Below are 14,217 nucleotides of genomic sequence, written 5' to 3' on the forward strand. Positions count from 1 at the left end.
GCAGATCTTGCTTTTCTAGTATCTAATTTTGATCCTTTTCTCTGGATTGGTACTTCGCTTGTGTACGAAGGTCAACTTCGCCTGAATCATTTTGATCTGTTCTTTTTGTTCTGAGCATCTAGTTCTAGCGAGGGGCGAGTTTTTTCTTGGTGATTCTTTTGGGCGTGGACAGCTCAACTAGTCGCATAGTAGCTTTCGCATTTTTTGCTGCTGAGGACACTTTGTGACCATCGTAGTCTTCGTCCTGAAACATAGCGCAATGTATTGAATTCACAAGCGTGGTGGAACATGGAACAGCTTGTCCTAGGTGTGAGTTAGCTATTCGATAGTTACCTTGCTGGGATATGAGTGGCGCTCAGAGGGGGCGTGGCATCAAGTAATATGACTGAGGCAGTGCAGCTGCACAGTTTTGCTTCTGACACTAAAATGAACAACTTAAATGGCTATCATGAGTTCAAAATAATGCGCTGAAATGATACACAAAATGACATTGCATAAACAAGATACAAATAACAATACAAGGAAACAGCAGATAGTTCACTTCCGCTGTCTTAATCTTAATGAAAAAAAAATTCAATTTGCTCACAAAAGTACTGGTAAAACTGCCTCCGACTCCAATTTTTTACCTTGAAAGATGGTATCGAACTATTAAAAGCTGAAAAAACAAAAATTAACTTTGAATCCGTAGATCTACTAGCGTTCGTTAATTTAAGTAACCGAGGGTAATCGTTTTGGCGAAGAAAAGCAAACTCATGCAAAATGGAACTCCGGGTCACTTGCAGTGCATCATTAGCTGTTAAATCTATTATCAAGCTCAAAATGACGCCATATGAAGCGTTTATGGCAATATCACAGCCGAAACTGTTTGAGTCAAATGACATTTTGATGTTAAAAAATGAAACAATACACTAAATACAATCCGAGATTTTTAATTGTTAAAAAACGAGAAACTATCAAACTGACTCAAGTATTGTAATTTAAACTTGATTTTGAGTAGATTTCATGCTGCAGAAACTAATGCGACAACACCTAAACTGACTGATTTTTAAACTACAATTAATTTTTCATTGAAAAACTGCACAGTCAAGAAAAGCAAGAGGGTTAATGCATGTAGCACAGAAAATTACAACCTTTGTCTTTATTTTACAAAAAATCGAATTGGTGTCGTTTTTTCTGCGTGGTGTGATAAAAAGATCTGTACAAAAAAATAGAACTAAGGCATATTTGACAGTCATAACTCGATAAACAAATTGGATAGCTCTTTATGTCGAAAAATGACTATCCAAGTTTTTTTTTGGTTTCTCTGGTGCAGCTCAAATATTGGTAGTAATTATCTCAATCAATACAAGCAGAGAGAAAGAGTTACGTTTTTGAGAAAATGGGACTTTTCAGCAAGTAAGCCGTTAGTTTCTAATAACTTGAAATAACCAAACAGTTCATCTTTTACAAGCGGAGGTAGCACAACATGATTGTACAAAAAAAATTGTACAATGAGAAATTTTAAAGCAATTGTCCTTGAAAAAAAATTATTTGACGGATCTTTAAAAATTAACGTTTAGTAAGGTCAATTAACGTTTACATTTGTTGTTTAACAAGGCCAACTTTTTTTAACTAAAAAAGAGAACAAGCAAATCCTAGAAGTATAGTTGCAAAATAATGTTTCAATGACACTGCTTAACGCAAAAGAATGAAGTCAAAAATGGAAACTGTTTTTTCAATCAATGATAAGCAAAGCGATAACGGCAATTACAAAAATCAGGCAGATCTCCCGATTCAAGCTTTTTTCGGGGACACAAAAAATGTAGCTTGCTTATGATTGAATTGTAAAATTCAAGGGCCATTTATTTTTTGTTGCGCTTGAAAAAATGTGATTAGTTATAATTTTGTAATTCAGAGAAAATCAAAATGATCTAATGTTAACAATTAAAGTTTACAATTCATTTCATTTGAAATTTTTTTTAGGTAATGCTTTTAAAAGTTAGAATTTTGGATAATGCTTGCTCCAAACCTATCAGTGATTGGTTCTCAATTCTTATAAAAATTTACTGGTTGTTGAGCGGGAAAACGTTTTTTCTATTTACTCTTATATATGGGCGTGTAACACGGCAAAATCAAAATGTGTAGTAAAAAAAATTGGCTAGAAGAGTACTTTTTCTGAACCAAATTGAACAACTTAAGCAAGAAAAAGATTAAAGAAAAAACTGGCTGTCGATTTTTACTTGGCGGTGTACCAGCACCTTTTTCCTTTTTTGTATAGATAATTGGAGTCAAATAAAACCATTGTTAAGTATATTAAAATCTTTTTTACCTCTACCCGAACCACGCACAAAAGTGAAACAAAAAAGGAAAAAACCAAATTTGATTTTTTAGTGTTTTTATTTTAAAATTGATTGTGATCAGAGCTTGTGCTGTTCCATTCGCGTATCAAAATTTTTGGATGTGATATAGGGATTCGAATTAAAACAGATGCAAACCTCTAGGCACTACGAACAGTCTTGTATGGTTTGTGTACATGAATTTATTTTTTTTGCTATTCTTTTTGCTTAGTTTTTTAAAATCGACTGCAGTTATTGTTAAAACAAGTAATTTAAAACCTCAGAGGCGAAGCTTTGCTAAGCACCACCTGTGTTATATTACAAAAAAATGACAAAAAACCAACGAAATTATCGAAAAAAAACTAGATCAGATATAAGGCTACTTTTGAAAAAAAACAAGCCGAGACAATAGAATGTCGCATCGGAATATAATTTCCCAAGCGGTAGCAAATACCTTAGCAAAACTTTTCAAGCCGAAATAAAATCAACAAGGTTTAAGACTTATCAAAAGTCACTGTCGCACTCAATACTCTCAAAAAACAATATTTGCACGTCAATTGAAACAACATGAGACAACTAAGCCGAAATATTTTAGCCCAAAAAAAACAAGACTAATAAACAGTTATTAGGACTCCAAGCCCTCAAAACACACACATGCATACACATACGCCCAAAGTTTTTTTGCTCGTCGAAAAACGCAATATGAGGCCGATAAATCGATATAATATAAGGCAAAATCTATCAAGTTGAAAAAAAAATTCGACGAAAAAATTGTTGTCATGAATAATTGGAATTATAATTTCTATTATGATGCTTTGCTTTTTTTCCGACCCACAGATAAGCAACAAAAACATGTTTCCATTGAAATAACTTGAAGTTAGGTCACTAAGCCGATAAAAATAAGGCGGAATTTTATTTGGGCAGAATAAAGTTTTAATCGAAAAAAGAAACAAAAAAGAAATATATACGCTGTCAAGGTTTTAAAAAAATACAAAGAAACAGCAGAGGTAAATGAGAACACCAAAAACGAGTTATGTTACAATGAACAATTAAATGAATTGTAAAATCAAAGCGGAAACTAAGTCGACAAAAAGCAAATCGAAAACGACGAAGTCGAAAACTCAAAAAAATACCAAAGAAATATGTAAAAAGGTTGAACTGTAACACTAATAAAGATGCACAGTGAGATTAGTAGATCAAGGAGCGCAAATATACGACGCACGATGTTATGTATTGCATCAGCTGAAGTCTGGACAAATTTGTTTACAAGAACAAAAAAGGCTTATATCCGATTGCAATACCCTTGTTATCACAGAAGTAGAAATATTTAAACTGAAAATTATGTTTAGTATAAAAACAACGTGAGAAGCCACAAAAAGCGATGCCTTTGAGCAAAACTTTCTGCTTCTAAGTAGCCTGTCTGGGTTAATGATCAATAAACAAAGATGTTTTTTAGCATTTAACGAGCAAAACATTTCTTGATTGTCTTGAGTAGAACTTCTTCTTCGAAGTTGTTGTTCAGCTAGATGGTGAATTCAAAAAGGTTTCAATTGTTGAGAGCAGCAATTAAACTTTAGTCAAAAAACACAAGAAAACTGGAAAGTAGGCGTATACTATAAGCGATTGTTGTTTTGCTTCTACAGGTTTTTGTATTAAGAGTTTTCTTTTTTTTTTGGTTTTGATGCATACAAATAACTTCATTTTTTTTAAGTTATCCATTTTTTTTCATAAAAACATGGAAGCTGTTTGTTTAATTTTTTCACAGGATTTTCAAGCTAATCTTGAAAAATACTTTTTTTTCAGATTATAACTCTGTTTTTTGTTTACAAATGGCAAAAAATCTGTGCAAAAAATCCGTTTAAAATAAAAAAATTACCTAAACGTTTAATTTTGAGAAGGCTCCGTTTTTGTTTGTTTCTGTTTTATTGGCTAAACCATTAACTTTTACACCAAAAAATTGTTTAACTGTTGAATGCAGGACTTGCATTCATAACTAGAATATCTTGATGGCAGCATTTTGTAGTATTATAATATTGGTAATAAAATGCCTACTTCATTGCATGAGTATGTGATAAAAATTTTATGGTCCAAGTTTGCCAAAGAATTTTCAACTTTGAGTCATGCTTTGATACCAAAAAACTGTCAATTTTATTTTCAAAGTGAACATTTTTCTTTTACTTTTTATTACTATCAAATTATTCATGCCATCCAGTTGGATACAATACTCAAAAATTTTGACATCTTTTGTCACTGGTCATCTATTTGGCAGAGAATATTGTGAAATCGAAACCTCTGCCAGTATTTGGTAGACCAATAACAGAAAACAGAAACAAAATAGTACAAAAATCATACCCTGTAGAACAACTTTCCCTTGGTTTTGAATCGGATTTTTTTATCAGTTTGGACACATTCTGTGGTTGAGATTTTGACGGTAGCAGATCAATAAAAGATCTTCTCAAATTAACGGAAAAATGTTGTATCAATTAAAATGATTGACTGTATCAATTGTTTTCAGCAGACGTAAAAAAAAGCAGGCCACTAAAATTTTTCTGTCAGTACCCTCATAATAATTCTAAACACATTTCAAACTGCATCATTTCCAAAAACATTTCAAACTGCATTTATTCCAAACACATTTCAAACTGCTTCATGTTTTGAAATTTGGTATTTTTGTAAAAAGCTTAAGCTCTTGTCAGATTTTTTTTTGCTTTTTTACGTCGTAATTTCTCGCCGCATTTGAAATGACGTATGACTATGATAAATTTCATTGTGTCAGAAAAATACTTTTTTTTGAAAAAAAAATTATCCTTGGAAAAAAACTAATAACTCACAATTTACCTGATTAAATTTTCTTACTACGTAATTGTTTGAGCCAATACAATCGAAATATGTTTTCAATAATTTAGTTGAGAAAGCAACACAATGATGGTTTGATAGGGTGGTAACTTTTTTTTCATAGCCTTTCAAAATTTGCAAGAAAGTAATCAGTTCACTCATTTGTCAAAGTGATTTGCCTGGTGGCTATATTCATTTAGAATTTGCCATAATATTGTGTTCACCAACTTTTTGTACCATAATATTATGTTCACCAATTTTTTCTAGTATAATTGTTATTTCTGAAATTTTTTTATTAAAGTCATCGCACAATAGATGCTCCCATCATGTTTGATTCGATAAATTTCTCATATCTTCCTTTAAAATTTTTAGTAACTTTTCCAGGCCAAAAATTGGCACCCGGTAAACGTTTGAAATTGGAAATGTCATTGTCAATTGTTTCCGAGTTTATAGTCGACTTTCGGACATTTTGTTTTTTTTTGTGTGCGCTAAAATTCTCTTTTTTATATTTTTTTGATGTATATTCCTACTGTATCACCTCTACTTTCAACGTGCCACAACAAGTTCGTGGTAGTTTGAAAAAGAAAAACACTACACATTTGGTTTATTTTTACACCAGGTCTCAGTGGGTGCAGTAGCGATTGGTTACCGAGGCAAATTAATAAAAAAGCTGCCAGTTGTTAGAAGTTACTGTCGGTGATCTTATGTTTTGTAAAAATATTTGATTTGTTTGAACACTGTTTACTGCTTGTCTGTTTTGTAGCTCTTCAGCAAACGTTCAACTGTGCTTTTTGTAACAATTTCATTGCTTCGAAAAATGTGGAAGAACTTTATATTCGGGCGAGGTGATTTCTTTTTTCCTTCTTGTTTTCCCTGCAAAATGAGGTACCACGTAAAATCATCGAAACGGATTGAGTGATAAATGAAATTAAAGCTCCTTCAGCCGTGACTCGCACAACTTTTAAAAATTTTGAAAAAAATCTCTCAATATTGAGATAACCATTTTCAAAATTTTACAAAAGCTTCTTTATACTTAATTAGGCCGTGAAAAATTTAGTGTTAAATGAGTCAAGTCGGTTTTTGGAATTTTTCAGCGCCAATTTGGTAACCAAAAACTTCGAAGTTCAAAAAACAAAAAAGATGAAAAAACTTTTGAAATTTCTTAACGATTGTTATTTCGTTTTCTAGACATTTTTCTTCACAAACTAATTTCCAATTGGGCTATTTTACTATGACGTTTGAATATGCCTACGATTTTATAATCGTTCAGATCTTTTTATTAATCACACCACGCAAAAAAAAACAATTTGAAAAAAAAACCTTCATTTTTTTTTTTTAAGAATTAACAGTTTGAGAGAGAGAGAGAGAGAGGAGAGGAGAGAGGAGAGAGGAGAGAGGAGAGAGGAGAGAGGAGAGAGAAGAGAGAGGAGAGGAGAGGAGAAAAGAGAGAGAGAGAGAGAGAGAGAGACTAACTGCTGACAGAGCCCTGGAATACACAATCATATATAACAGAAGGAACACCAGAAAGAGGAGGAGCCAGTCACCTATGAATAGCTATACGAACAATTTCGGTGGCAAAAGGAAAGGATCATATTGCGGGACAAATATTATTAAAGCTATTGGGCAATAACTAGAAGAGAAAGAGAGAGAGATCAAATAAGAAGGAGATTAAGAAGTAAACACATTGGACGCATCCAAATGTTTTAGTTGCGGAAATGGATGGAAAGCGGACCATGAAGAAGCATGCCCAGTGGTAGCATCCTACCCATGCGGAAGGCAAAGGGCAGGGTACGAGGAGAAACAATCAAGGCTGTCGATAGGGCAAGGATAAATGGGAGAGCATGACAAATTTGAAACGCCATCCAGTTGGATACAATACTCAAAAATTTTGACATCTTTTGTCACTGGTCATCTATTTGGCAGAGAATATTGTGAAATCGAAACCTCTGCCAGTATTTGGTAGACCAATAACAGAAAACAGAAACAAAATAGTACAAAAATCATACCCTGTAGAACAACTTTCCCTTGGTTTTGAATCGGATTTTTTTATCAGTTTGGACACATTCTGTGGTTGAGATTTTGACGGTAGCAGATCAATAAAAGATCTTCTCAAATTAACGGAAAAATGTTGTATCAATTAAAATGATTGACTGTATCAATTGTTTTCAGCAGACGTAAAAAAAGCAGGCCACTAAAATTTTTCTGTCAGTACCCTCATAATAATTCTAAACACATTTCAAACTGCATCATTTCCAAAAACATTTCAAACTGCATTTATTCCAAACACATTTCAAACTGCTTCATGTTTTGAAATTTGGTATTTTTGTAAAAAGCTTAAGCTCTTGTCAGATTTTTTTTTGCTTTTTTACGTCGTAATTTCTCGCCGCATTTGAAATGACGTATGACTATGATAAATTTCATTGTGTCAGAAAAATACTTTTTTTTGAAAAAAAAATTATCCTTGGAAAAAAACTAATAACTCACAATTTACCTGATTAAATTTTCTTACTACGTAATTGTTTGAGCCAATACAATCGAAATATGTTTTCAATAATTTAGTTGAGAAAGCAACACAATGATGGTTTGATAGGGTGGTAACTTTTTTTTCATAGCCTTTCAAAATTTGCAAGAAAGTAATCAGTTCACTCATTTGTCAAAGTGATTTGCCTGGTGGCTATATTCATTTAGAATTTGCCATAATATTGTGTTCACCAACTTTTTGTACCATAATATTATGTTCACCAATTTTTTCTAGTATAATTGTTATTTCTGAAATTTTTTTATTAAAGTCATCGCACAATAGATGCTCCCATCATGTTTGATTCGATAAATTTCTCATATCTTCCTTTAAAATTTTTAGTAACTTTTCCAGGCCAAAAATTGGCACCCGGTAAACGTTTGAAATTGGAAATGTCATTGTCAATTGTTTCCGAGTTTATAGTCGACTTTCGGACATTTTGTTTTTTTTTGTGTGCGCTAAAATTCTCTTTTTTATATTTTTTTGATGTATATTCCTACTGTATCACCTCTACTTTCAACGTGCCACAACAAGTTCGTGGTAGTTTGAAAAAGAAAAACACTACACATTTGGTTTATTTTTACACCAGGTCTCAGTGGGTGCAGTAGCGATTGGTTACCGAGGCAAATTAATAAAAAAGCTGCCAGTTGTTAGAAGTTACTGTCGGTGATCTTATGTTTTGTAAAAATATTTGATTTGTTTGAACACTGTTTACTGCTTGTCTGTTTTGTAGCTCTTCAGCAAACGTTCAACTGTGCTTTTTGTAACAATTTTATTGCTTCGAAAAATGTGGAAGAACTTTATATTCGGGCGAGGTGATTTCTTTTTTCCTTCTTGTTTTCCCTGCAAAATGAGGTACCACGTAAAATCATCGAAACGGATTGAGTGATAAATGAAATTAAAGCTCCTTCAGCCGTGACTCGCACAACTTTTAAAAATTTTGAAAAAAATCTCTCAATATTGAGGTAACCATTTTCAAAATTTTACAAAAGCTTCTTTATACTTAATTAGGCCGTGAAAAATTTAGTGTTAAATGAGTCAAGTCGGTTTTTGGAATTTTTCAGCGCCAATTTGGTAACCAAAAACTTCGAAGTTCAAAAAACAAAAAAGATGAAAAAACTTTTGAAATTTCTTAACGATTGTTATTTCGTTTTCTAGACATTTTTCTTCACAAACTAATTTCCAATTGGGCTATTTTACTATGACGTTTGAATATGCCTACGATTTTATAATCGTTCAGATCTTTTTATTAATCACACCACGCAAAAAAAACAATTTGAAAAAAAACCTTCAGTTTTTTTTTTTAAGAATTAACAGTTTGAGAGAGAGAGAGGAGAGAGGAGAGAGGAGAGAGGAGAGAGGAGAGAGGAGAGAGAAGAGAGAGGAGAGGAGAGGAGAAAAGAGAGAGAGAGAGAGAGAGAGAGAGAGAGACTAACTGCTGACAGAGCCCTGGAATACACAATCATATATAACAGAAGGAACACCAGAAAGAGGAGGAGCCAGTCACCTTTGAATAGCTATACGAACAATTTCGGTGGCAAAAGGAAAGGATCATATTGCGGGACAAATATTATTAAAGCTATTGGGCAATAACTAGAAGAGAAAGAGAGAGAGATCAAATAAGAAGGAGATTAAGAAGTAAACACATTGGACGCATCCAAATGTTTTAGTTGCGGAAATGGAGGGAAAGCGGACCATGAAGAAGCATGCCCAGTGGTAGCATCCTACTCATGCGGAAGGCAAAGGGAAGGGTACGAGGAGAAACAATCAAGGCTGTCAATAGGGCAAGGATAAATGGGAGAGCATGACAAATTTGAAACGCCGGCGGAGAAGGCGAGACGACTGAGACCAAAAATAATTTCGGTGCATTGGTGATTTGGGTGAGTAGACATATCTATGACATTTTGATATCCTACGCGACTGACTTGAGATAAAACTAATTTTTAATCGCAAAAAACTATATTTATCTATTTTTGTTTAATTGTTTTCTCCAAGTCCGGATGATATCAGCGTAGTTAAATGACTGACTGATTTCTTCAGCTGCTTACCGAGGTTTGCACTCCGGTGACCTTGGACAATGTTTTATATATAATAAGACATAGGTATTATCATACATACATAAATATATATCCCTCAAAGTTACGTTACTGCTAGCGCAGTAGCAGTAAAGGGCAGGGTGGGAAGAAACACATGGATGAGAAGAAAATCAGAAAGATGATGAAAGTCGTTCTAGACATAATCTCTTACTGAGCGACAGAGTGAAAAATCCGTTTTGGCAGCCGAATGGTTTCAAAGTAAGCCAGTACTAACTTCATGCCAAAAACTTTTACTACTAGAAGCACGAAGATTAGAGCGGTTTCAAACAATATGAAAAGGCACACCTAAAAACAATCGACGGCTTTAATGCAAAAATTTGGAGTTGAAAATATCAACTTACGGGTCAATTACGGAAAGCTGATTTTATCTGATGTTAAATTTTTGTGATGTTAAACTGGTGTTAAGTTTTGAAGAATTTAATCAAAGGATTAAGTAGTATCAAAATTGTTTTCCATGATAAGTTGATACCAATGCAACTACAGTGGATGGAGTCTTTACAATCAGCAGAGTCTAATAGCTTCGATTGTGATGACAGCGATGTGAGAAGGACAGGTGAATTTGATTGTTGCTCTTAAGGTGAGCAACAAACAAACATATTGCAACTGCTACCAGATGTCGATCATGGAAAAGTTGATAGACATAGTGACCAAGAAAATCAGCGGCTGATGAGAAGACAAAATATACTTTTGAACATTAATCTGCTTTTATTCAATTGGCGTTGAGGATTAAAAGGAAAGACAGTGTAAAGTCCCTTTTTTAAGGAGATCGATAACAATTCATAGCCGAATTTTATAGCACGGACGACGGTAATGCGGCAACTTGCAACGAAGGACAACTCGAAAAAATACAGGAAAGCAAGAAATTTTGTTTGAGGTCGCCGATAACCGGCTCTAAATTTCTTATTCAGTCCTAGCCTCTGTTGGCAAGCTCGCAAAACGTTACGAGTTGTCGCATTACGCTGGACGACATTCGGATCTAGTTTCACGTAGTGATGGATACTAAGTTGTAAGCCTATCGGGGATGCAGCTGTATTTGCACGATATTCTAGCAGGGACCAGAGGGAGCGTGACGCGCGTTGGCTCGAAGCGGAAAAATATTCATTGCTTCAAATCAAAAGTGCACGTGCATTGGAAGATCTCCTAGAAAGTGCCCGGAAAAATTGGGAATAAATTTACTTTGAAAAAGCTTTTGTCGTAATAGAAGAGTATGTTTTTGCCCTTTCACACAAGTTCTTTCGTGACAAGGCATGATAGAAAAATGAAATTATTTGCATAGTTTCGCGCACTTTTCCGCGCTCTTTGACAATTTTCTGGCATCTTTTTCTCAGAAAGAGCAAAAAGATACTCTTCAACAGTTAGAACATAGTTGAAGATGGCCTCGGGCAAAAAGCCGCACTCGGGTCCTTCGTGCCCTCAGGCCGGGCTCTTTTTCCCTCGGGCATCTTTCAACTATGTTCTAACTACTACGAAGATAGGTCAGAGACTTTGTTATAAAAAGGCATTTCGATGTGAACTGCGAGACACCGTTTAAAGGAGATGCATCCAATCAGGGTTTATGAGCTGAATTAGAGCAAAAAGGGGGCAAAAGAGCCAAAAAGAGCTAAAATAGTGAGCGTAACCTCGGTGACCAGACACTTCCAAAAAGTACCTATTTGGCGGGCATCTTACAGTAATAACGGACCATAAGGCCCTGATCTCAAGTTTGTCCACCAAAAAATGCGGAAAGGACCTTGAGCAGAATGGTACGCTGGGTTTCATTTCAATGGCGAGGTAACATATGTGGCTGGGCATTATCTATCATGTCAACCCCTGAAGATAATTAACCCCTGGCAGAATGGGACAAAAATATCGCAAATGATCTGCTAACGAATGCCAAATATGAAAGAATTGGTAGACAACCTGGCAAGAATAATCAGCGGTGCGCTAAAAAATATCTTTTCAAGCTTCACCCTACGGAAAATGTATATTCAGTTGGCGTTGAGCAAACAAACGAAACACTTGGTAAGGTGCACTTTTGTAGTGCTGTCGATAACGATTAAGGGCTGCGTTTTATTGATGAAATTAAGAATGAATTTTACAAGGTGATGGATAATATTCTCCTACCCGTGGCTGGGTTCAGGAGCGTTTTGATGATATTTTAGTAGTAAGCAGAGGGGGTGATGTGCCGTTGGCGCGAAAGTGAAAAGTTACTCAGTTCACTATTAAAAACTTGGGAAAAGTGGGACTAAATTTGTGACCGTGAAAAGATAGGTAGCACAACTTTTCGTTAACACAGGGATTGGGAGCTGAAATGGAGCAAAAATCAAAAATATTTCAAACCGGTGTTTCTCGAACACTGAGAAAAATTGTTTCGAGTTTTTCAATATTGTTCGAATTACGACTGGAAGGGCTTCAATATGATATGTCACTCGACCCATTCCAATGATTTTTTTGTTCCTGATTTTGCGTGGAAAAAACACACCCGAAAACAAAATTCCTCCCCTTTTTCAAATTGTCAGAACAATAATATGCAAAAGAGTGACCAAGAGTTGATTGGTATGTTGACTGCAAAACTACACCCGCGTGTACGACAAAATCCAAAGCAAGTTTTAAAAAATTGAAAACATGTATATGGCGACCCGCCACCGTTTCCAGATGAGCTGGCGAGAAATATGTATATGGCGGTCCGCGTGAATGAGTTGGCGAGTTGACAGAGAACGTAGAAATAACAATAAGCAGTGAGCTAGAAGCCGAAATCCGAAATAGGGCTTCCAAGCCTCCAATTACAATATGCGTTTAGTCAGTTGGAGTTGAGCAAACGAGCGAAAATACGAACCGATTTTTTTGGGGGGAGGAAAGGGGGCTGATGTTAACTTGGTTTGTGAAACATAAGCAATTTTTTCTACTTGCATTTATGTTGGATTCCATATTACAAGTATGCTCGTTTTGTTCTGTGCCCCTGACTCAGGGGCGGATTTGGGGGGTGGGGGGGGGGGGGGGGGGTTGGGGGCGGACGCCGCCTTCTCAGGGATTCGACCCCCTGCCGACCCAAAGGGTCCCCCCTTTGATACTTTTTCAGAAATCCATTTTTGGCCGACCGACTCTAAAATTTTTCTAAAGGCACCTTCGGCGCCAATATATACTAACTTTGAGGGGGAGCGCTTTGACTGTTTTTTCAAAAATTTGCCTACGGCGCAGAAAATTTAGCCAAAATAGGGGCGAAACAATGCTTTGGGAGAGCTCGAAAATTCAATTTGGTCGACCCAAAAAAAAGGTCGTCAAAATTTTGGAAAATTTTTTGAAAATCCGCCCCCCCCCCTCGAGAAAATCCTAGATCCGCCCCTGCTCTGACTTATGAGTTTTGCGCAATATTTTGATCAATTAGCGGCCCTCAATCAACTTGGATTGATTTCTGAGCCGTATGATTTTGCTGTCTATGCTACTAGTTGGAAGAAAATTGGAAAGTTCGCGCGAATAACTTTTCATACATCAGTCAAATTGTCAATTTTCAAACCCACATAACTGAACAAAAACGCTGTTTGAAAACGAAAAATGTGTCAAAAACACCCCTAAAAAAGGACATTCTTTGACCGTTTCAATTAAATCATGAGTCGACCTGGTAATCAAAAGTCAAAGTTAACGCATGCAGAAAGTTAAATTTGAGTGACTAAAGGGATGTTCCATGAAGCACTAATGATATCCATATGATGATAAATGGTTTTTCTGACAAAACAAAGTATTCAAAATACGAAACAACACATGCTAAGGTTTGAGATTTACGAGAAAAAAGATTAGATGCAACATAATGTGAACAACTCTCTGGGCTTTTTCCTATCCACTGCCAACGCCAACCCAAAGTCTGAGTTAAAATACTTCATTTTGGGTTTTAGATATTTTGAATGCTCTGGCTTATGAATCACGCTTCTCTTCCCCATAATTAAGTTCTATTAGTCAAAACAGGGATAAAAATGGGTAAGTTACGACGTTATCAATGTTTTGGTTAGTTATGGTCTCGAATTGCTGGATGTCCAGCATAGATATGGAATATTTAAAAAAATTAGAGGGGCTTTGATGCATTGGAAAAGAGTCCGATGGTTTGCCTTGCATGAACACAATCTATGAGGGATCGCGAGAGAGAGAGAGTGTGTGTGTGTGATGAGTCAGAGGGTGCGCATGTGGATGAAGTGGTACTTTTGGTGATGGGTGTGACCGTGACTGTCTATCATGACGCCACAACTGACCAGCGCGTTGCGTCTCTTCGCCTTGCTCAGCTGTTCAGTGCGTGCAGACGCAGTCGCACTCTTCGCCTGCTCACTGGGCTGAAAATAAACAACATCAGTTATGCTTGCCTAACTGCGAGCAACTTAGTTAGCATTTATCATCTTTACGAAAGAGATGAGTTTGTTAGGTGGCGTCCCTCGTGATGGAGGGATGAAAAGTTGGAAAGTGATTTTCAGTTATTTTCAGCCAATCA

At 35.6% G+C, this 14,217-nt stretch overlaps 1 long non-coding RNA gene across 1 annotated transcript; it reads right to left on the bottom strand.

Annotated features, from left to right (window-relative positions):
- Positions 1–135: 135 nt before the first annotated feature.
- LOC134851828 (uncharacterized) lies at positions 136–14,065 on the bottom strand. Its single transcript, XR_010164259.1, has 3 exons — positions 13,985–14,065; positions 334–421; positions 136–244 (listed from the first exon to the last, which is right to left on the bottom strand). It is a non-coding gene; the product is annotated as an uncharacterized LOC134851828 (long non-coding RNA).
- Positions 14,066–14,217: the final 152 nt, after the last annotated feature.

This window comes from Symsagittifera roscoffensis, chromosome 7 (genome assembly GCF_963678635.1).
Source record: "Symsagittifera roscoffensis chromosome 7, txSymRosc1.1, whole genome shotgun sequence".
Lineage (NCBI taxonomy): Eukaryota > Metazoa > Xenacoelomorpha > Acoela > Convolutidae > Symsagittifera > Symsagittifera roscoffensis.